The 22,665-nt window shown below is 42.5% G+C and overlaps 1 protein-coding gene across 50 annotated transcripts in view; it reads right to left on the bottom strand.

Annotated features, from left to right (window-relative positions):
• The window catches only part of NRCAM (neuronal cell adhesion molecule), a 285,751-nt gene that overhangs the window by 116,327 nt on the left and 146,759 nt on the right, over window positions 1–22,665 (bottom strand). For 49 of the 50 annotated variants that reach the window (XR_006275037.1, XR_006275038.1, XR_006275039.1 and 46 more), the window contains one exon: window positions 1,861–1,960. The gene's annotated coding sequence lies outside the window, so the exon portion shown is untranslated. Of the gene's footprint in view, window positions 1–1,860; window positions 1,961–3,622; window positions 3,644–22,665 lie in introns of those variants that run through there. The other variant, XM_043494754.1, reaches the window with a different exon arrangement.

Consider the following 22,665-nt stretch of genomic DNA (forward strand, 5'->3'; position numbering starts at 1 on the left):
CAGGATCAGGGACTCCAAGGGCTACTGCAATAAAAATATTAGATGATAATTATAATTGCTTTATCACTTGCACAAGGCTAATTGATTAAATAACAAATAATAATAACTGCATTTTAAGTTATTACACAGGGCTGTACTCTCACGGCCAGATTAATCCACCAGGGGTCCAGAGGCAAAATACACTTTTTGGCCCCTACCTTCTCATGAATAATGACAAACAGCCATTCAGTACATTCTCTGCAGTTGGCCTGGCCATGCTGTGTATCTGCTGGACCATTTGCTCATATTCCTGTTGTTCGGGGGGCTGCTTATCATGACACGGGTCGCAGTGCCACTCACTCAAATTTGGTCTGATCGCCCCACCGTCATGGCAGGTGAGCGTCCCAAGCAGCAGCAGGACAAACAGCTGGTCCCACAACATGGCCAGCCCAGCTATGGTGAGCAGACTGTATGGCTGTTTGGGGGGCACCGGGCCCCCCACCAATGCATTTGGGCCCTAGGCACATGCTTAGTTTGCCTGTGCATTTATCCAGACTTGCATACTCTACCCTCGATTTTTGTTCAAGCTTCATCTTGACATTAGTGTGAGGTCTGTTGTGAACTGAAATTTATATTCCAAACCACAACTAGAAGTGGAATTTGGCCCTCCTCACAGAATGAGTGTGACATCCATGATTTAGACAAAGCTCTCAGCGCTATAGGACCACACCTCAGATGAGCTTTGGCCTTCATTGATTCCACTCCCTGCAAAACTTCCAGCCAGATAGCCTCAGCTAACTTCACTCTCCCTTCAGGGAAATGCCTAGCACTCGATTCTTCACTGCATGGCATCTTATGGTGTATTTATTCCTGTGCAAAGTGAGTATAACACACTCGTGCATTGATTTGATAGCATTTTACACCTACATTACACTCACTTTGCATACATGTAAATGACTCCACAAGGCATTGGGCCATGAAGAATGAGGCCCCTGGACTGTAAATACAATTAAAACTAGTGTGAAATTGGCATCATGCAAAAATACCTCTGGTCTTCTATCTTTATTACTACAATACTTTAAAACAATATAGAATGTTGAAGTACTCTGCTATGCTATGGGGGAAATAGCATTGGGAAAATTAATGCTGAATGTGCACTCCTTACGTTATTAAGTGTCGTATTTTATAAAGAGAAAATGCCCAAATGGTTTATGATAGAATGTATTTAACTAATTACTCCTGTATATCCGTCAGCACAACTTGGTGTTGTTCAACATATTCAAAATGCAATTTGCTATAATTTAATACTATATGAATACAACAGTTGCTGAATGTTGTCATATTATGTCATAATGTCAGCCATTACAAAATAAGACGTGTCCTTAAATACAGGTCAGTATAAATGATTCAATTTCAGATCTCCAATTTTTGTAAAACAAATTGCCTTTTTCCTTAACCTTTTTATCAAATATCTCATAAACCAGTGTCTCCAACCTAGATTTTTTACAAGAAAACACATGAAAACAATCTTTCATAGTAAAATTTGGCAGGAAGAGCTGGTTCAGGAGCCATTCAATAGATTTTCAGATTATACAAAAGATTGTATATACACCACTAAAACTAACTTACGTTGGCATTTCCTGAATTTCTTGCTGACGTGTTAGTTGTGAGTGAGCTCAAACATGTGTATGTTAAACATGGGTTAAGGGAGACATATGCAAGCAAACAAAATACAATTTTAGAGCCTGAAACGAAGTTTTTTTAAAATATGCTTAGAAAAAAATAATAATATTTAAAATCAAGGGGGAAATGTCTGTTCCTTTTGAAGTAAGGCATAATTAAATTTGGAGAACAGGACTAGAGTAAGGGGTCTGGACGTACCAATGACGCAGGAGCAGAGCACTAGGTATTGGCACAGCACACAGTGATGGTTCCAGCTAGCCACCTGCTCACAAGGATTCAAGTGTCTGGATTGCCTCACCTGGGAAAAGAAAAGAAGAAAGCAAATAATCCCTTTGAAAGGAGGGGTGGGGGCTGGGAGGAAGAGCACATATAAGGAGGGGTAAACTGGGAGGTAAAATCTGGATGGACACCTCAATGTTTAATGGAACAAGTCCCCATCTAACCAAAGGTTTCAGAGTAGCAGCTGTGTTAGTCTGTATTCGCAAAAAGAACAGGAGGACTTGTGGCACCTTAGAGACTAACAAATTTATCTGAGCATAAGTTTTCGTGAGCTACAGCTCACTTCATCGGATGCACATCTAACCAAAGAGACTCAATGCCTCCCATAGATGCTATTGGGGTGGGGCAGCCAAACACCACCTTGAATGTAGCCCTGTTCTGAATAGGCACAACACACCCCTGATCTCCCATTAAATGCAGCTGCTGTGCCATCTTTTTAGAAGAATGTCTGATATGTGCCATACATTGCTGGCTGGTGGCAAGGTACAGGAGCTATGCCTAGTAAATCTGGCCAATATAGTTTTGATGTTCAAATATGCACATAACATCACACATACAGCCCCATCTGTTTACATCATTCTAGAGTATTTACATTAGAGTCAAAAAAGTTAGAAATGTGGAAAGACTATGACACTGCAAGAAAGGAATAACAAAAAAATGAATGGGTTTTAAGAAAATGTACAATCTATTACATTTAGTTATGAATACTGGAGATCAGGTCAGACACTGTAAATCCAAGCAAAATTACAAGTAAACTGGTAGAGTATGAAACTTTTCTTTTCCCCCCTCAATCTAATATCTGTATTCTTCACATAGACAAATAGATGAATATTTTACTATAGAGGACAATGAGGCTTTTTCAGGGAAATTCATCTGTTTTGAGCAGCAGTATATAGGTTCCCAGGGAAACAATGAAGAGAAACATTTCCACATGAGGGAAAAGGGTGTTAATAAATAGAAGCATTCAATGATTTGTACATAAAAAGCTTATATGTTATAAATATTCATTTTTGGCACACATAGTATTTTCTGGGGAAAAAAGTTTAATCAAAATATTCTCTTTTTGTGATTATAGCCACTCCCTTATCAGTCAAGTCCAGATCTTTGCAGGGTTTCTTTCTGTGTTTTACACAACAATTATGAAACCGTCAGAATTTTTAATAGAAAATACACTTTTATGACGTGAGCTTTTTTTAAAAACAAGTCTTTACCTTAAGAAATGCAACATTTACTATTACCTAGTATTGAAATGATAAAGTTAAAATAAAAATTCCAGTTAGAAACAATTATAATCCAAAATCTTAAAAGCAAATAAAAAAAAGCTAACACAATCTGATGACTATTTAAGCAATTAGTGACAGAATATTAATAGTAATATTCATGCCATTTAGAAAACATATATATTTTTATGGAGGACAGCATGATTCCACTGGTTTGGGATTCAGGGAACCTGCCAGTAACTCAGTGAGTGACTTTGGGCAAGACATTTCACCTCCCTGGGCCTCTGTGCCATCCCACCTTTTAAAAAGAAAAGAGTACTTATAGCACCTTAGAGACTAGTTAGCTATAGCTCACGAAAGCTTAAGCTCTAATAAATTTGTTAGTCTCGAAGGTGCCACAAGTACTCCTTTTCTTTTTACGGATACAGACTAACTCGGCTGCTACTCTGAAACCATCCCACCTTTTGTCGGTCTTGTCAGTTTAGATATATGCACTCCAGGCAGGAACTGTCATCCATTGTGTTTTTATACAATCCCTAGCACAGTCGAGACCCAGTCTTAGTTGGGGCTTCTTAAGTGTTACTGTAAAAAACGAACATTATAATAAATGTATAAGATATAAAATGCATAACTTCCTATGAGACATACAAATATTGATATGTTTCTAGAACTATTATGCTTCCTCCAAATTATGCATTTTCAGTATGAACAATAGTTACATTGTCTTTATCATTGCAGTTAAAACCATAAAATTAGCATTAACAGAATAAAAAAAATCACGAAATATTATAAAACTCAAAAACCATTGCAAGCTAAACATCTCTGTGTTGAAGTCTCAAGAAAATAGTCTTATTCATAATGAACAAGTCACAAAAATATACATAAACATGTTACTTACCACTTCCTTCACAGCAATGATGAAAACATTATTTTCCTTTAGAGTGAAAGTTCTTTGAGGCAGGGACTGTCATTTACTATAGATTTGTACAGCCCCCAGCACAATGAACCCCGATCTGACTGCTTCTAAGGGCTACCGTAATATAAGGGTAAAATAATAATAAAAGTAAACCAGTTTTATTATCTATATGCCCATTATGTTTGTGTTCTGTATCATTCTGTTGTAACCGACAGCTCTGATTGCAACAACGTACAGTAAAAGCTTTGTTATCACGCATGTTGGGGGTATGGGAGGTGCCGGTAAGTCAAAAATTTTGGTAAATGAAGAGGGAGGGAGTTTGAGTATGGGAGGGGGCTCAGGCCTGAGGGATGGAGTGCAGGAGGAATCGGGGGGCATGGTCCCCTGCCAATGGAAGCTGCGGAGCCAATGCTTGGGGTGGGGGCAGTGCACGGAGCCCCCCCATAGCCATTCCTCCACCTAGAAGCATTGACCACAACCAATGGGAGCTGCAGGAGCGGCGCCTGCGGGCAGAGGCAGTGTGCAGAGCCAGCTGGCTGCGCCTCTCCAACCATGTTGCTGCTTGCGGGGAGCCACCCAAGGTGAGCGCTGTGTGGATCTGGCACCCCGAGCCCCTCCTGCACCCCAGTTCCCTGCCCCAAGACCCCTCCACACCCAAACCTCATCCCAGAGCCCATGCAAAGCACCCCCTCCTGAAATGCCGGTTTATAGAGTTTTTCGGTCTGCAAAGTGCCGAATAACACAGCTTTTCCTGTAATTTACTCTCTTCTCCATGGGCTTACTCCTGCAATAGGCTGAGCACTCTGGACCAATACAGACTAAACTCAGTTGAGCTCTATCTACGTAGGTGCTGGGTTTCCACCTGCCTGGAGTTAATTACAGGATTGGGTTGCACAGGTTGATGTGGTTTCAATACAAGACTGAGAAAACTCCACAAGGTGGCTCTTGCAGAATTTTCAATAGATCCTCTCTCTCTTGTGGGTATTTCTGCATGGAGTTGGAGACCAGGGGAAACAATTGGGCCTTTGGCTTAAAAATAAAAAATGGATGTCAGTTCCTCTACTTACAGCTGCTCCACAGTGCCGGAGCAGGGGCAAGTGATGTCAAGAACCCAAAGCTTTTAGTTTGTTTGGTTTTCCTGTCCTCCCAAGAGTCTCTGCAGTTCTACTCTGAAAAGTGACTATTTAAAAATGGCACCTTCTTACTCAGCAGCTCTGTGATCTCTCACCCATCATTGTATATTCAGTCATCTCTGCTGACTTTTGTGATAAAAATAATACTGCTTTTTACTTTGGTTAGTTCTGCAGAGTCTGTACAATTCAAGGAAGTATGCTCCTTCTTGTGTGTCAAAGAATTGCTTACAAAGTTTCAGGTGATTCTACCAATACAAATTCACCGAAGGCAATGACAATGCATTGTTGACACCGAGAATACAACTTGCACAGGTGTAAGTGAGACATAATTTAGCATTTCTTACAGATGGGGAAAGAGGAAAGAACACAGCTTGACCCTCAAGATGGAGTGGGAGTTTGCAAGACTAGTAGTTAGGAAAACAATATTTTTATTTGTAAACTAAGCATGCTTGTTCTAAAAGTCTTTGAGATACAATACACAGGCAGCCCCATGATACCATTGTTACAGTATATTTTTTGACTGGTACCTAAGTATGTTAGGCCCAGATTCACAAAGATTATGCTGAGCATCATGGTACCTAACTTTCAGGTACTTAGAAAATCACAGAAACACTGTGATCACCAAAGCCTGAATTAAATGCTTAGGCTCCTGCAATATGAATGGGGAGAGACAAGTGCCTTAGAACAGGGATTCCCAATGTTTCATTCTAATATTGGTTACAATACAGAGTGAGTAAGCTTGTAAATCAAGCCCATCTCTACTTTAACAAATGAGACTAGTCATACTGCCACTGCACAGTGAGGAAAGATATCAGGAGAAATACTTGTCAACAGATATCCCAGCCATGATGAGTTCACTAACCAGACTCCAGGTCAGGTTACGCTCCTGAGAAGAATGTAGATGCATTATTTCAAGGATGTCCGGTAAACTGTGACACCACAATAGGTCTCCGGAACTTTATAACTAACTGTTGTACCTTTGCTTGAAGGAAAGCTTACACTATGGTGATAGGTTTCAGAGTAGCAGCCGTGTTAGTCTGTATTCACAAAAAGAAAAGGAGTACTTGTGGCACCTTAGAGACTAACAAATTTATTAGAGCATAAGCTTTCGTGAGCTACAGCTCCCAGCCATGATGGGTTCACTAACCAGACTCCAGGTCAGGTTACGCTCCTGAGAAGAATGTAGATGCAACGAAAGCTTATGCTCTAATAAATTTGTTAGTCTCTAAGGTGCCACAAGTACTCCTTTTCTTTTTGCGAATACAGACTAACACGGCTGCTACTCTGAAACCTATCATCATAGTGTAAGCTTTCCTTCAAGCAAAGGTACAACAGTTAGTTATAAAGTTCCAGAGACCTATTGTGGTGTCACAGTTTACCGGACATCCTTGAAATAATGCATCTACATTCTTCTCAGAAGCATAACCTGACCTGAGTCTGGTTAGTGAACCCATCATGGCTGGGATATCTGTTGATCACTATGGTGATAAACACACATAACTGGCAGTGGAGCTATGAGTGATGAGAAGGTAAAAGGGTGGGTATAAGCAAGAATGGCTTACTTGATGTATGCATCAGTGGGGATTGTTTGCTTTTGGTGGTCTCAGGTATGCATAGAAAAGGACACTGAAGGTGGGGGAATTATTGTTAATTCTTTCAGTTTTTTTAAATCATAAAGTGCAAAGTAAAGTCTTCCAGATTTCTAGACAGAGAAAAACATTCAGCATGTGTAACAGGACAAAGAGAGGGCACATATGGTGCAAATGCAAACGGAAAGCTGAAAACAAAATAAACATATTTGTCTCAGAACAATGAACTGCTAACAACAAAGGCACTTCATTGCACATTCATGTTATTGTGTTGAGTATTGACTATCTGCTTGGCACTAGAGAATGTAGAAGAGCCTGCCTGCCGTGAGGAGCTTACAAAGGAACCAAACGGACAATAATTCAAACACAGAGCAACCTCCTCCTTGCTGAACTGCTAGATTTTCTCCTTGCTCCCTGGGATGGATACAGCACAGAGTGGTCTATATGTTTTGTGTGATGTTTAAAATAAAAAATAAAATAAAATAATTAGCAGCCCTTCGTTAGGTGGCAGACTGATCCTGACAGAGGAGAGGGTGTGTAGTTGCAACAGCAGAATGGAGAGACTTTCTAGGTGTAGGGGGCAGCTTGGATAAAAAGATGGAGATGAGAGGGGGAGAAAATACAAAAAGAATGGCATCTTTTATGAGTTATAGGGGTGAGGACAGAACAGAAGAAAGAGGAGTTGTAGAGATTTTAGAGCCTCAACAGTGGAGAGTACAAACTAAAACTTGATGTGGAAAGTGAGAGGGAGTTAATAGAGAGATTCAAAGAAAGAAGCAAGTGATCAGAGTTGTGGACAGAAAAACAATATTTGCAGCAGCGTTCTGGATAGACCAGAGAGGAACAAGGACAGAATCTGGGAGATCCACAATGAACAAGTTGCAATAGCTTAGATGACAGAAAACTAATACTTTGACTTAGATTTTAGCTTTAGGATTACAAAGGAAAAGATGGATAATAGAGATATTGTACAGGAAGAAGTTACAGGATTAGATGATAAAAGAATGTTGTTAATATTAAGCATGTATATTGCATTAGTGCCTACAGGTTTCATACAGGTCACAGCCCTATTTATTATTCACTGTGCAAACATGAAGTAAGTGATAGTGCCTGCCCCAAAGAACTTACAGTGTAAGGAAAGGGCAACACACAAACTTGCATCAAAATTGGTTTCACCCCTTAATTTCCTCCTCCAAAAAAATCCCAAAATATGAATGAGTTTATTTTTATACGTGATTCATACCCAGGTAAATGTGGATATTTTCTCTGACTTGAGCAATCTGAAAGGGTTAACATGCCTATTTTTAATGCATCAAAAATAAAACCAAAGCTTAATTCTCTGACATGTTAATCTTGCATATCTAATGGAATTTTAAAAATATCATTATCACAAACTAATCCCTCTAAATAAGAAAATGCTAACATCCTTTCCCAATGTGCTTCCTTTCAGTTACAGCTTATTTTAAACTTAGTTTATATGGTATTTTCTGTTTTCAAAAATCAGAGAAGGTCATTTAAAACCATTAGAATAACACAGTTTTAGGTGCAATATCATCAAGCAGCTCATCATTAGGACAATGCCAATTACTACGATCTGGCTAAGTGACACAAGTCATTAATTCAAAGCTTTAGGGTAAAAAAGGATTCATTTATTCATCAAGAGGTAAATCCACTCCATTCTCTAACTGACTTTATCCATGGCGTGGGAGGGCTGTGGGGGGGCTGGAGTGAAGAAGCAAATGCTATACTTTACTTAGACAAAAATAATTATCCATACTTATTCAGAAGTACATAAATATTATCTAGGTAAACAAAGGTCTGGCCCTAGACCAAACTGCACCGCAATGAGGAATGTCTTTGGCGCCTCCATCCCATTTGTTAAACTTTTGAATACCTTATTTGTATTGTATTTATCGCCATTTTCATGATTTTGATGCACGATTTGCATGCATGATTTATCCCTATCATATATGAGGATAAATTTGCACTCTAGGATCTGTAAATCTGTATCTATTCATCCCATATATAAACAAATAAAAAATTCATTTCCTCTAAGTTTATAGAACCTTTTTAATTTTAAGAATAACTGAAATGTATTAATATCAAGAAATTGAACTGTGCACCAACATTCAGAGGACTAGTATTAAATAGTGTTGCAGTATGTGACAGCCTTAGAATGTTAACCCTAGTCTTTTAGTTCAAAAGGTTGCTTTTCTTGCCTTTGCCCTCGCAAACTGAAGCACAGTGTCAGAGAGACCAAAGACTGGCCAATGGCATTTTCTAGTGACAGAATAGCAAGTGTTCTCAGTCTCTTGTCGGCCATTGTCAATTGAAGATATGTTTTAATGAGCCTGAGCTTCGAAAAGCTGCGCTTACCACTCACAACTGTGACTGGCAGCATAAGCAGAATTCTCAATGCTATCCACACATTAGGAAAAGTGTCCTTCAGCTCTACATCATGAATGAATTGGAGAATTTGGAGAGTAGAGTGCTTCCAGTGTGGCAAAATGTGATGGATGTTGTCCAATTTGACTTTGAGGTCTTTATCACTGATGTCCGAACATTCCCTAGGTGTCAACATCTGGTGAAGGTCCATACAATTGCTTAAAAGTGTTTTCTTGTCCACCAGAAGCTTACTAAGGTCACACAAAAATACCCAAGTCTTTTTGTCATGCTTCATTTATCCAAACCTTTCTTCAATGGATACTTGAACAGTGTCATTGATGAAGCAAAAAAACACCCTTTTGAATTTTTCTTCTGAGCTTCCCATAACCTTACCTCTGCCCCCATAACCAAGCTGTTTCTTTTTCCAGTGAATACGAGTTTACTGGAAGACAGGCTCAACTCCTAAGTTTTCTGCCATTTCTTTGGCAGCAGTGATGGCATCTTCACTATGTTGTCTCTGTAGGTCACAACAAAATCAAGACAGCTTCTCATCAAAGTAGTAGCAGTTGCAATGTCCATCGACTGAGTTTGTAATGCCTTGCTTATAACATTTACTTGAAACAGGATATCTTGTCTGTTCTGGGCCACGGTGCTCGAAGCACCACAGGCCTGGCAGAAGTACTCTGAGAAAAACGAGGCTTACACACAGCTGTGAGTTATTGGCTTTATTGAAGGTTAGTGACCCACCCGCAACAGGGACTTCAAGCGTTGCAGTCATGGAGGCGGGGAACCCAGCACACCGGAGCTTTGCCTGGGATGGAGTCCGACAGAGGGGCAGACAGTTAGCATTAATAAGCATTACACAAAAATAGCTCATGAATATAAAGTTAGGTGCTTCTTAAAGGGGGGCTTTCTACTATCTGGCGAAGGGCCATGCAAAGCAAGAACTTGTGTCCTTCAAGAACTATCTCCTACAATAACAAAGCAGCTGTGTCCTTCAAAAATCTTTATCCCACATTAACGAAGCAGCTATCTATGTCCCACAGTAGCCTCTCGGCTTGAGAAAGCGGAAGTTCCCTGGCTAGGCCATAACAAAGTCTTCCGCAGTCCCTAACGTTGTCAAACCACAATTGAGACCAGAAATTTGAAGTCAGTGATCTGGTTTGCCAGGCTGTGCACCTTGTGTTGGATTCCAGCCTGGGCTTTACTTGACTGCGCCAGTTCCATCAAGGCTTTATAAACCTCAGTCACCTGGTAGTGACTTCCAATTCACAGAGATACTGATCCACAATTCCACTAAACAGACTTGTTTAATGCTAATTTGCTTGACTGCTATTTTCCTCAGGATATTTTCTGCATACATAATTGTTTTGATGAGAACTCCTATTTTGTCCTTGTAAATCAAGCTCTTGAACAAGAAGGGTATGTTTCAATTTTATTCTCCAAGGCTATGCATACATACAGAATTTATTGCTGTCTATTTTTTGGTTATTGAAATGAAGATCAGTATATTTCTCCAACAAACAGATGGGAAAGGATTTTTCTACTATAAAATACTTGCTTCCATATCATATAAAACTTATGCCAAGCATATACTATAGATTCTCACAAAATGCATAGTAAGTATTGAATCCAAAGAAAATAACGTGAAAAGGAAATACAGCTCCGTAGCACCACAAAAGAGAAGCGGATAAATGCTGCTGCCTATAAGAAACCCAAGAAAAATGCCATTTGGGATTATTCAGATGTTACTGCCAAAGCAACTGATTACAAATCATTGCTGGCACAAGACGGCATATATCACATTGGTAGATGCACAGGTGAACGAGCCTCTGAATAGTGTGGCTGATGTGATTAGGCCCTATGATGGTGTCCCCTGAATAGATATGGGTCCAGATGATGAAGAGGTCACCCAGAAGTCACCAACTACAGGACAGGCCCAACAAAGAAAATAACAGAACGCCACTAGCCGTCACCTTCAGCCCCCAACTAAAACCTCTCCAATGCATCATCAAGGATCTACAACCTATCCTGAAGGACGACCCATCACTCTCACAGATCTTGGGAGACAGGCCAGTCCTTGCTTACAGACAGCCCCACAACCTGAAGCAAATACTCACCAGCAACCACACATCATACAACAGAACCACTAACCCAGGAACCTATCCTTGCAACAAAGCCCGTTGCCAACTCTGTCCACATATCTATTCAGGGGACACCATCATAGGGCCTAATCACATCAGCCACACTATCAGAGGCTCGTTCACCTGCGCATCTACCAATGTGATATATGCCATCATGTGCCAGCAATGCCCCTCTGCCATGTACATTGGTCAAACTGGACAGTCTCTACGTAAAAGAATAAATGGACACAAATCAGACGTCAAGAATTATAACATTCAAAAACCAATCGGAGAGCACTTCAATCTCTCTGGTCACTCGATTAAAGACTTAAGAGTGGCTATCCTTCAACAAAAAAGCTTCAAAAACAGACTCCAACGAGAGACTGCTGAATTGGAATTAATTTGCAAACTGGATACAATTAACTTAGGCTTGAATAGAGACTGGGAGTGGATGGGTCATTACACAAAGTAAAACTATTCTCCATGTTTATTCCCCTCCACCCCCCACTGTTCCTCAGACGTTCTTGTCAACTGCTGGAAATGGCCCACAGTGATTATCCCTACAAAAGATTTTCTTCCTCCCCCCCCTCCTGCTGGTAATAGCTCATCTTAAGTGATCACTCTACTTACAGTGTGTATGATAACACCCATTGTTTCATGTTCTCTGTGTATATAAATCTCCCCACTGTATTTTCCACTGAATGCATCCGATGAAGTGAGCTGTAGCTCACAAAAGCTTACGCTCAAATAAATTTGTTAGTCTCTAAGGTGCCACAAGTATTCCTTTTCTTTTTGCGAATACAGACTAACACGGCTGCTACTCTGAAACCTTCTTTATTATATATATATATGTATATGTATATATATATACTATATTCCATAGTGTGTAAGTTCCAGCACAAACAACACCATAAAGCAACACACTTCCTAAAAATATATAGAAGAATTTTTTAATGCTTTTGATCATATGCTTTGCTATGCTTTAAAATTCTCTCATTCTTACCTTATTTTTAGAATGAATCAATATCTTTAGTCAACCCAATTAAAATCAGAATAATGGTACTTCAAACAGTCAGCTATTTCCTGGTCTGAAGTGAGACCTGGAGATGACAGAGATGTACTGGATTTCACTATTCAGGATTTCTAATTGTAAACCATGTACAGCTGCTGACACTCAAATGTTAAAGGTCAAATTCTGTTCTGAACAGTTGAACTAATCCAGAGTAACTCCATTGAGCATAGAACTTTTATTCTGCACAGAGTTGCTTTATTACAGTTACTCCAGATTAACACTAATTTCAGTAAGAACAGACTGAAGCCCTTAATCTTTAATGCAAAATTTCAATTCCATGGTTTTTCAGTATAATTCATCTACATGTATAGAATTATTTAAAACTGTGATTTCTTATATGCATTGTAATGAGGGGTTGGACAGAATGATCAAACTGCTTCAGCACTGTTTGACTTCCTCTCCTGGTCTTGTTTTCCTAAACCTCCAAAAATCATCCACTGGTTTATTTCCATCTTTCCCCTCTCATCAGTCTAAAGGATCCTGCCTCCCACAGCCTTCACAACTTCATCCTCACCTAGACTTCCTCACAGGACCTATATCCCAAAGCAGTAATGGTGGCAAGCAATATGTCGGGACTTGAGGTTGTTGCCAATTTTCCCTATGGCCCTGCAGGGGAAACTGCATAAGCCAAAAGCAGAGATCCAGGGAAATGTGTGGAAAGGTGATTGGGGGAAGGGCCAAGGGGATGACAATTGTATACATTTATGAGAGTTTGCAGGTGTAATGGGGGGATATGGGGATTCAGGGGAAGGGTTTATAAAAATCTCCTACCAGATGCAAGAATTCTAAGTTGGAACTCTGGTAGCCACTGTTTTGGGGAAGGTAAAGACACACTCCCCCACCGCCTACTTTCTCTTGAGCCCCTCTCATCCTTAAGGGATCTTCAATATGTTCTAATTACTTAATCTGTTCCACCTTGTATATAGTAGTGACATTCTGAGTACCTTTCCCAGACCTGAAGAAGAGCAGTGTGTAGCTCAAAAGTTTATCTCCAATAAAAGATATTACCTCATCCACCTTGTCTCTAATATCTGAGGACCAACATGACTATGAAACAACAATCCATATTCTCCTACTGTCTTATGGACTAGTTACAGAACTTCCATCCCAGAGAGATACACCAGATGTGTTCCCTATAAGATCTTTAATACACTCTGGGCTCTAGCTATTATCAGCTCAGATAAGCTATGTTACAAGCAGCGCCACCTAGTGGCTGAACTAGATAATACAGTTTTCCATTTCATCTAGCTGTAGCTCACAAAAGCTTATGCTCAAATAAATTTGTTAGTCTCTAAGGTGCCACAAGTCCTCCTTATCTTCCCCTTTAAGTTTTACATTCCTACCATTTACAAAATGTACACTTATCATTTTATCTTTAAAGTTCAGTATGTATCAGTCTGGTAGGTGTTTCTGAATCATGCTGGTTTTCTAAATATACAACCGCAGCATGTGACAACTTGGTCATCTGGCTGCCCATTAGTTGCAATGACTGGTTGTGGATGGTTTGGAATCTTTGAGTCATCTTCTTCTTGTTTTGTGTATGCCATCTGTAGAGTTGTTTTCTGTGAGGAACAAACAGTAGATACTGACAGTTTCTACTGAACTCTCCACTGTCGGTCTCAATCACATATGATCTGGGTGATGAAATATTTTTATTTATGACAACTGGAGTTGTCCATTTTTTTCTCCATCCAGTTTGACACAAAACACAGTCACCACATTATAGACCTTGCATTTCTCTGAGTGACGTCTGTTGTAAAAATGTTCATAAGTTCTTTTGGTCTTTTTATCCATTTTGGATACTCTCTTCATCTCTGGTCTTTTGGAAATAGGTTTTTTTTCGAAGTTGAAACAGTAGTTCTGAGTTGTCTTCCCATCAGGAGTTATGCTGGACTGTATATGTAGTTGTTATGAGTGTTGATCTACAGTTCATAAGAACATAACAATGGCCATACTGGATCAGATCAATGATCCATCAGCCCAGTATCCTGTCTTCTGCCAGTGACCAATGCCAGATGATTCAGAGGGAATGAACAGAACAGGGCAATTATCTACCGATCTATCCCTGGTTGTCCAGTCTCAGTTTCCGGCAGTTGGAAGTTTAGGGACATCCAGAGCATGGACTGCATCTCTGACCATCTTGGCTAACAGCCATTGATAGACTTATCCTCTATAAATTTATCTAATTCTTTTTTGAAGTCAGTTATACTTTTGGCCTTCGCAACTTCCCCTGGCAATGAGTTCCACAGGTTGACTGTGCATTGTATGAAAAAGTACTTTGTTTCTTTTAAACCTGCTGCCTATTAATTTCATTGGGTGACCCCTAGTTTTTGTGTTTGGGAAGGAACATACATATATAAGAACGGCTATACTGGGTCAGACCAAAGGTCCATCTAGGCCAGTATCCTATCTTCCAACAGTGGCCAATGCCAGGTGCCCCAGAGGGAATGAACAAAACAGGTAATCATCAAGTGATCCATTCCCCGTCACTCTGACAAAACAGAGGCTAGGAACACCATCCCTGCCCATCCTGGCTAAAAGCCATTGATGGACCTATCCTCCATGAATTTATATAGTTCTTTTTTGAATGCTGTTATAGTCTTCGCCTTCACAACATATTCTGGCAAGGAGTTCCACAGATTGACTATGCGTTGTGTAAGGAAGTACTTCCTTTTGTTTGTTTTAAAGGTGCTGTCTATTAATTTCATTTGGTGACCTCTAGTTCTTTTGTTATGAGAAGGAGTAAATAACACTTCCTTATTTTCTTTCTCCACACCAATCATGATTTTTATAGACCTCAATCATATCCCCCCTTAGTCGTCTCTGTTCCAAACTCTTTTCTCCTCGTACAGAAGTTGTTCCATACCCCTAATAATTTTTATTGCCCTTTTCTGAATCTTTTCCAATTCCAATACATCTTTTTTGAGATGGGGTGACCATATCTGCACACGGTATTCCAGATGTGGGCATACCATGGATTTATATAGAGGCAATATGATATTTTCTGTCTTATTATCTATCCCTTTCTTAATGATGTTCAACATTGTTAGCTTTTTTGACTGCTGCTGCACATTGAGCCAATATTTTCAGACAACAATCCACGATGACTCCAAGATCTCTTTCTTGAGTACTAACAACTAATTTAGAACTCATTTTTTACATGTAGTTGAGATTATGTTTTCCAGTATGCACTACTTTGCATTTATCAACACTGAATTTCATCTGCCATTTTGTTGACAAGTCATCCAGTTTTTTGAGATCTCTTTGTAACTCTTCACAATCATGTTTGGACTTGACTATCCCAAGTAAGAGAAGGTTACTTACTATAACTGTAGGTTCTTCAAGATGTGTGGTCCCTATCTGGATTCAAAGCATGGGTGCGCATGCACGCCATGCACCCGAGCTGGAATTGTTCATAGTAGTGTCCGTTGACCTGCGCACACATCGACTACATGGTGCGTCCGAGGCTTTAAGAGGCTGCATGGGTTGATGCCACTCCAGTTCCCTCTTACCAGGTGGTAGGAGAACCCGGAGCCAGGGCCATCCCTACAGGGGTGCGGGGCCTGGGGTTGAAGTGACTGATTCGTCTCTTCCGGGACCAACCGCGCCGGCCAATCGCACTGGCCCGCGAGGCCTCCCAAAACGCTGGGCTCAGAACGGTCACCCCAATTCACCCCACCCAAGGGATGGCTCTGCCTGAAGAAGAGGGGACAGAGAGCGGAACTGGAATCCAGATACGGACCACACATCTCAAAGAACCTCCAGTTATGGTAAATAACCTCCTCTTCTTCTTCAAGGGCTGGTCCCTATCTTGATTCCAAGCATGGGAGAGTAGCAAGCAGTACTTTGGAAGGAGGCGGGCATGAGGGCTTTCAAGAAGACCAACTGTGTAGGACAGCATGACCGACAACAGCATCCATCGTCATGGAGTGAGATAGTCTAATGTGTGGAGAAGGTGTGTACAGAGGACCAGGTTGCTGCCTGGCATATGTCCTGCCAAGGTACATCTGCTATGAAGGCGAACGTGGCAATGTGAGCCCGTGTTGATCCTGAATGGAAGAGTGGATGCCCGAGAGGCCATAGCATGTTTCAATGCAGTGGGAGACCCACTTGGAGAGGTGTTGTGAGGGGAAGGCAGAGCCTTGGCAACATTCAGTGATGGCGATGAAGAGTCACGGAGATGTGCGGAAGGCCCAGGTTTGGGGGAGGTAAAAGGTCAGTGCCCATCGAACCTCAAAGGAGTGAAAGGTGTGCTCCAGGGAGGAGACATGGGGTTGGGGTAGAAGACTGGAAGGTGTGTACTTTGGTTGAGGTGAAAGGAAGAAGCCACCTTGGGAAGGAATTTGGGGTGGAAGACAGTAGCGGGGGGGAGGTCTGTCATCATGGCCACTAGCTCACTGACACGACATGCTGAGGTGATGACCAGGAAGATAATCTTCATGGAGAGGTGGGCAAGGGAATAGGTTGCAAGGGGCTCAAATGGGGGTTTGGTAAGGGCTGAGAGGACCAGGTTGAGGTTCCAAGGTGGGAAGGGCTGTTTCATGGGAGAAAAAACATTGAGAAGTCCCCAGAGAAATCTGGAGGTCATTGGATGAGAGAAGACGGAGAAGGCATCCACAGGAGGGAGAAAGGCACTGAAGGTGGCTAAATGAACTCGGATAGCGGAATGAGCCAGGCCCAAATGGTGAAGATGGAGAAGGTAGGTTATGAGTGTAGGAATGGAAACAGAGTTGGCAGGAATATTATTTTGGCTCATCCAGGCTGCGAAGCGACACCATTTGGCAGAGTAGCAGGTTGAGTAGAGCGTTTTCTGCTATTCGTGACATTGTTGCAGACAGGTGTAGAGCAGGCCAGGTCTACAGTGGATCCCCAACCAAATACCAAGCTGTGAGGTGAAAAGGGTGCGTGTTAGGGTGTTGAAGACAGCCATGGTTCTGCATCAGGAGATTTGGAATGTCAGGGAGAGGGATGTGAGGGCAAGCGGAGAGGTGGAGGAGATCAGTGTACCAATATTGGTGAGGCAATGAGGGGGCTATAAGGATCACCATCACTCAGCCCTTGAGTATTTTGTGTAAGACCTTGGGGAGAAAGGGAATGCATATAGTAGATGTGCAGGCCAGCGGACGAGAAGGGCATGGCCCTGAGAGCCTGCGCCCAGGCCTACTTGGGAGGGGAACAGGGGTAGTTTGCTGTTCTGTGGTGTTGCAGAGAGATCACAGTGAGGCATGCTCCACTGGTAGAAGAGGGACTGGAGAGTGGGATCTTGGAGTTCCCACTCGTGGTTGGTGTGGAATGAATGGCTGAGTCTGTCTGCCAAAGAGTTGCTGGTGCCTGGGAGGTGAACAGTATGTAGGGTGATTTGGTGTCAGAGGCACCAGTTCCACAGGTAGATGGCTTCCACGCACAGAGAGGGGGACTGGGAGCCACCCTATATGTTTATATACACGACTGCTGTCATGTTGTCTGAAAGTACTTGGACATGGAAGGAGTGGAGGAAGTCTAGAAAGGCTTGGCAGGCCAGACAGACTGCTTGGAGCTCAAGGATGTTGATGTGCATCTGTGCTTCTCATGTGGACCAGAAGCCCTGAGTTGTGCAGTTGTTGAGGTGGGTGCCCCAGCCCACTAAGGGCATGTCTGTGATGAGGGTGGCAGTGGTTGTGGGGGGTGTGAATGGCATGCCCATCAGGACCATGGAGGGGTTGCACTATCATCAGAAGGAAGTCAGTATCTGGAGTGGAGGACCAGCAGATTGGTGAGAGAGTCTACCTGTTGATCATAGACTGTGCAGGGCCAATATTGGAGGCCGCACATATGGAGGTGGGCATGTGGTATAACAGCAATGTAACCTTCCATGTGTCCTAGGATGGAGAGGCATTGGCAGGAATGTGTGAATGGATGATGTCGGAGCATGGTAATGAGGGCAACAAGAGTGATGAAGAGGTCCCTGGGGAGAAAAGCTTTGGCTGTCATGGAGTCCAAACATGCTCCTATAAAGGTAAGTCTGCAGGTAGGGATGAGGATGGATTTTTGTTCATTGATGCATACTCCTAGTTTCTGAAAGAGGGTTTGCAGGGTGCATATGGTAGTCAGAAGGCGGTAGCAAGAGGGTGCCATAAGAAGCCAGTCATCTAGGTAAGGAAATAGAGTGTGCCCCAGTTGGCGCATATAGGCTACTACAACCACAAAGACCTTGGTAAATTTGCGAGGGGCAGTGGCTATCCCAAAAGAGGAGGACACGGAACTGTTAATGAGCATCGCCCACCACAAAGTGAAGGAATTTGTGATATGCAGGATGTATGTCTATATGAAAGTATGCATCTTTCCATATCGAGAGCTGTGATCGAGGCTCCATGGGGGAGAGAGGGGATGAATTTATTTAAGGCCTGGAGGTCCAGGATAGGGTATATACCATCCCCTTTCTTCGGAATGAGGAAATAGGGATACCAGAAGCCACGGACATGGTGGCGATGTGGCACAGGTTCTATGGCACCCTTGCGGAGGAGGGTGGTGGCTTCATTGTGGAGAAGGTGGAGTTGGAAAGGGCCCGGGGGGAAGGAAAGGAATTTGATTAGGTATCCCTGACGGATGACATCCAGCACCCAGCAGCTGGAGGTGATTGAGCTCCAAGTGCAAGCAAAGAGTGCTAGCCAACTCCTGAATATGACGGGAGGTCTGTCCGTAAGAGTTATCAGTGGTTTTGCAGGTCTCAATCTGAGAGTCAAAATGATTTCTTGGGTCACAAGTGTTCCTCCTGGAGGGTGGCCGTATGCACTGGAGAGGTGCAGTGTGAGTGATGCATACTGCAATGATGGTAAGGGTCCCATGAGGCCCAAACCGGACATGAGTAGGGGCTGCCATGCATAGGCAGGGGCCGTGAGTACCGGAACCAAGGGCTGGCAGTGTGACTAGACCGGAGGGTAGGCACAGTGCTGAGGGTCTGGACTTTAAGAGTGAGAAGGCGAGAGAGATGTGTCCAGTTCAGAAGGCCAGTCAGACTCCAACTGCTCCGGGAAGGGGGAGGCGATGGTGCAGGTGGTACCGACGGTACCAGTGACGTCGGAGGACAACCAGGAGAAGGGGCTCGGCTATTGTTGCTACCGGCACAGAGGAACGAATTACGAGGGGTTCATCGGACGGAGTAGGGAGCCTCAGGCCCGGTGGTGGTCCAGAATGTGGTGGGGTACGCACAGGGTAACATTAGCTCTGCTGATGGTGTAAGAGGGGATAAACAACATGGAGTATGCGGGACTGGGAGCAGTGAGCTCGATGGACCCGCTGGGGTCAACGGTGCCAGGAGTGATGTAGAGAGTCCCGGTGTTGGAATCGACGGGGCCGGCAGAGAGCAGTGGCATTTAGAGTGATGCTCTATGCATGGTTTCTTGGAAGTTGGTGCTGAAGTCAAAGTCATATCTTCAGCTATTGCGTGCAAATTCTCACCCAACCGATCCTGGCTTGGGGAGGAAACGCTGCACTTTGAGGTGGTCCCCATTGGGGAGCCACCCTTGTGCCCAGGCCCGTGCTTCTTGTGCACGCGGTGGGGTTTGAACAGTGCCATACGGGAGGGGACAGGTGAGGTGCTCACTGTCGGTGACAGGCATCGCTCTGGTGGTTCTGTTGAAGCTGGATCTTGCTGCGCACATGGCTTCCTCCATTAGAAAATTTTGGAGCCGAAGTTTGCGAGCTGCCTGCATCCGGGATGGAAAAGAGCAGCAAATGGAACAGTGAGAGAATATGTGGACTTCGCCCAGACAGTACAGGTAGCAGATGTGCTTGTCGCTCACTGAGAAGGAGCGAGAGCATGAGGCATAGTTTTTAAGATGGCTTAATGGGACATAATCCCTTCTGATGATAAGTCAATTTTAAGTAAACAATCTTTCCATGAATATTCAGTTTCACTCTCCAGGAAGGCTGTGTGTCATCAAAAGCGATATATTCCAGAAACAATGGCTCTTGAACTGCTCTATAGTAGTGATCATAATGTGATTAAATGTAACATCCTTGTAGGAGAGGTAAATGTTAAAGAAAGCCACCACAGCAGCATTTAACTTCAAAAAGGGGAAGTACACAAAAATGAGAAAGCTAGTTAAATGGAAATAAAAAGGGCAAACTGCCTGCAAACTGCATGGAGAGTATTTAAAAACACCATAATAGACTCAAAACTAAATGTATACCTCAAATAATAGAAATAAAAAAGAACAGTAAGAGGACCAAAAAATGTCACCATGGCTAAAAAGCACTGTAAAAGAGGTGATTAGAGACAAAAAGGCATCTTTTAGAAATTGCAAGTTAAATCCTAGTGAAGAAAAGGGAACTTAACATAAGCTCTGGGAAGTCAAGTGTAAAAGTATAATAGGGCAGGCTGTAGTGGGTGAGGCCTCTCAAGTCCCCACCAGACCACAATTTGGGCTGGTTCCTTCTCCAGACTTGTGGCATAGAAGGGATTCTCCAAAAAAAAAAAGATGCCTTTCCCTCTCCATCTTCTGGGAGAGGGAGAATCAGAGTAAAAGAAAAAGACAAAGGTGCTCAACCTTTTAGGCAGTTTTTTGGGTACCCCTTTGGGGTTTGGCTTATCTGCAAGCTCTACTGTCCCTGATCAGGGTTAGGGTCTGCCTCCAACCCCTTCTTTTGGTAACCCCGGGTTTATACCTGGTCCATACATTCTCAGGTGTGGCAGGATCTGTGACCATTTTCCTCTTTATTGATCTATCCCTGAAGCCAGCAGTCTCTGAGGCACAGCAGTCTTACCTTAGTCACCTCCCCATCCTGTGGCAGGATTCCCTTTTTAAACTTCCTCCCTCCAGGCAGAGCAAGCCTTAGAGGTGTGCCTGATTAGTGCTGGCTGAGCCCATAAAGAGCTTGTTAGCCTCCCCTCTACTGTTCTGGATTGTCTGTAATGAGAGTCAGCAAATAATTGCAAAATGTCCATCTTGTGCCTTTGGCTGGATGTACATCTCTTGGGCTATGAATTTTCCCACATCTTGTGCAGTTGATCTGGAAGGCTTTGTAATTAGCCTGAGAGTTCTACCTCTTTAACTCAACGTTTTTATGATAATTACTTTTAGCACTCATGCTGTGTCTGTTTACTTCTTCTAAATTAGTTTCTGGTTTGGCAAGTTTGTATTGCTGCTTCACAAGTTTGGACTGTCTTGCTATTTGAATAGCTGTATATAGGGTTAAGTCTGTTTTAATTGTAGTTGCTATGAAAGACTATCACCTGCCAGAGCAATAACTAATCTATTTCTAATGTTTTCACCTTTTATGGGCACAAAACCACAGTTGTCAGCCAATGCATGTAAAGCTCTAATAAAAGATGCCATAGATTCCCCACCAACATCAATAGATGTTGTTGAATTCTCCACTTTTTTTGAGATATAAAGTATGCCTCAAACATAGCCAGAACTCTGTCATAGTCATCTTTCTGACTGTCTTCAGTGAAGGAAAGGATTTAAAGATACTGTCTGCCTGCATCCCATCCCTACAGCATACATTAAAGAGCATACCTGAATGTTTTCAGTTTACTAGTGGAATTTAGTAGCAATTAAAAACCTTGTAAAATGTTGCTTCCAATCTGTCTATTCTGAAGGTCTGCCAAAGCTGATTTTCTTGGGGGCACTGAAAAATGGCATCAACTTTGTTGGTTTTTTTTTTCTGCTTGCAACGTTTGGTGCAGCTTTCTTTCTGTTTCTGTTCTCGTCCGGCATCAGTTTGGCTGCCTTCGCTTCTGACACCATGACATGTGCCAGATATGGACTGGTTACACAGCTTCCATCCCAGAGATGCACCAGATGTGTTCCCATTAGAAATCTTAATACACTGTGCCTTGTAGCCATTACCAGCTCAGGTAAGGTGTTACCCACTATGCCACCTAGTAGCTGAACAGTGTAATACTGTTTAGCATTTCATGACACCTTTCCTCCCTGCCATCTGCTGTCTCTTCCTCCAACCAACTCTCTCTTTCCCAGCAGCTCCTGGCTGGTTGGACACCAATAGTGAGAATGTTGAGAGTTGAGGAAGAGATATTCTTAATGCCAGTGCTATAGCACCTTCCTGCAAACACAGTCATTACAGGGGAAATCCTGGATAAGGGAGTTGGAACAAGAGTACAAGATATCTAAAAGGACATCTCATGCTGAGATTTGCATTTTCTTATTGTCAAGTTTGTAAATACAATATTAAGACAAGAGTTTAAGACCCACCCATACATAGGCTAGCCTGCAACCATGGGGTCTGACTCCACAGTTTGAGAAAGCGTGGTGATATTACTTGGTGAAATTAAGGATACTGTC

This window comes from Dermochelys coriacea, chromosome 1, assembly GCF_009764565.3.
Source record: "Dermochelys coriacea isolate rDerCor1 chromosome 1, rDerCor1.pri.v4, whole genome shotgun sequence".
Classification (NCBI taxonomy): Eukaryota; Metazoa; Chordata; order Testudines; family Dermochelyidae; genus Dermochelys; species Dermochelys coriacea.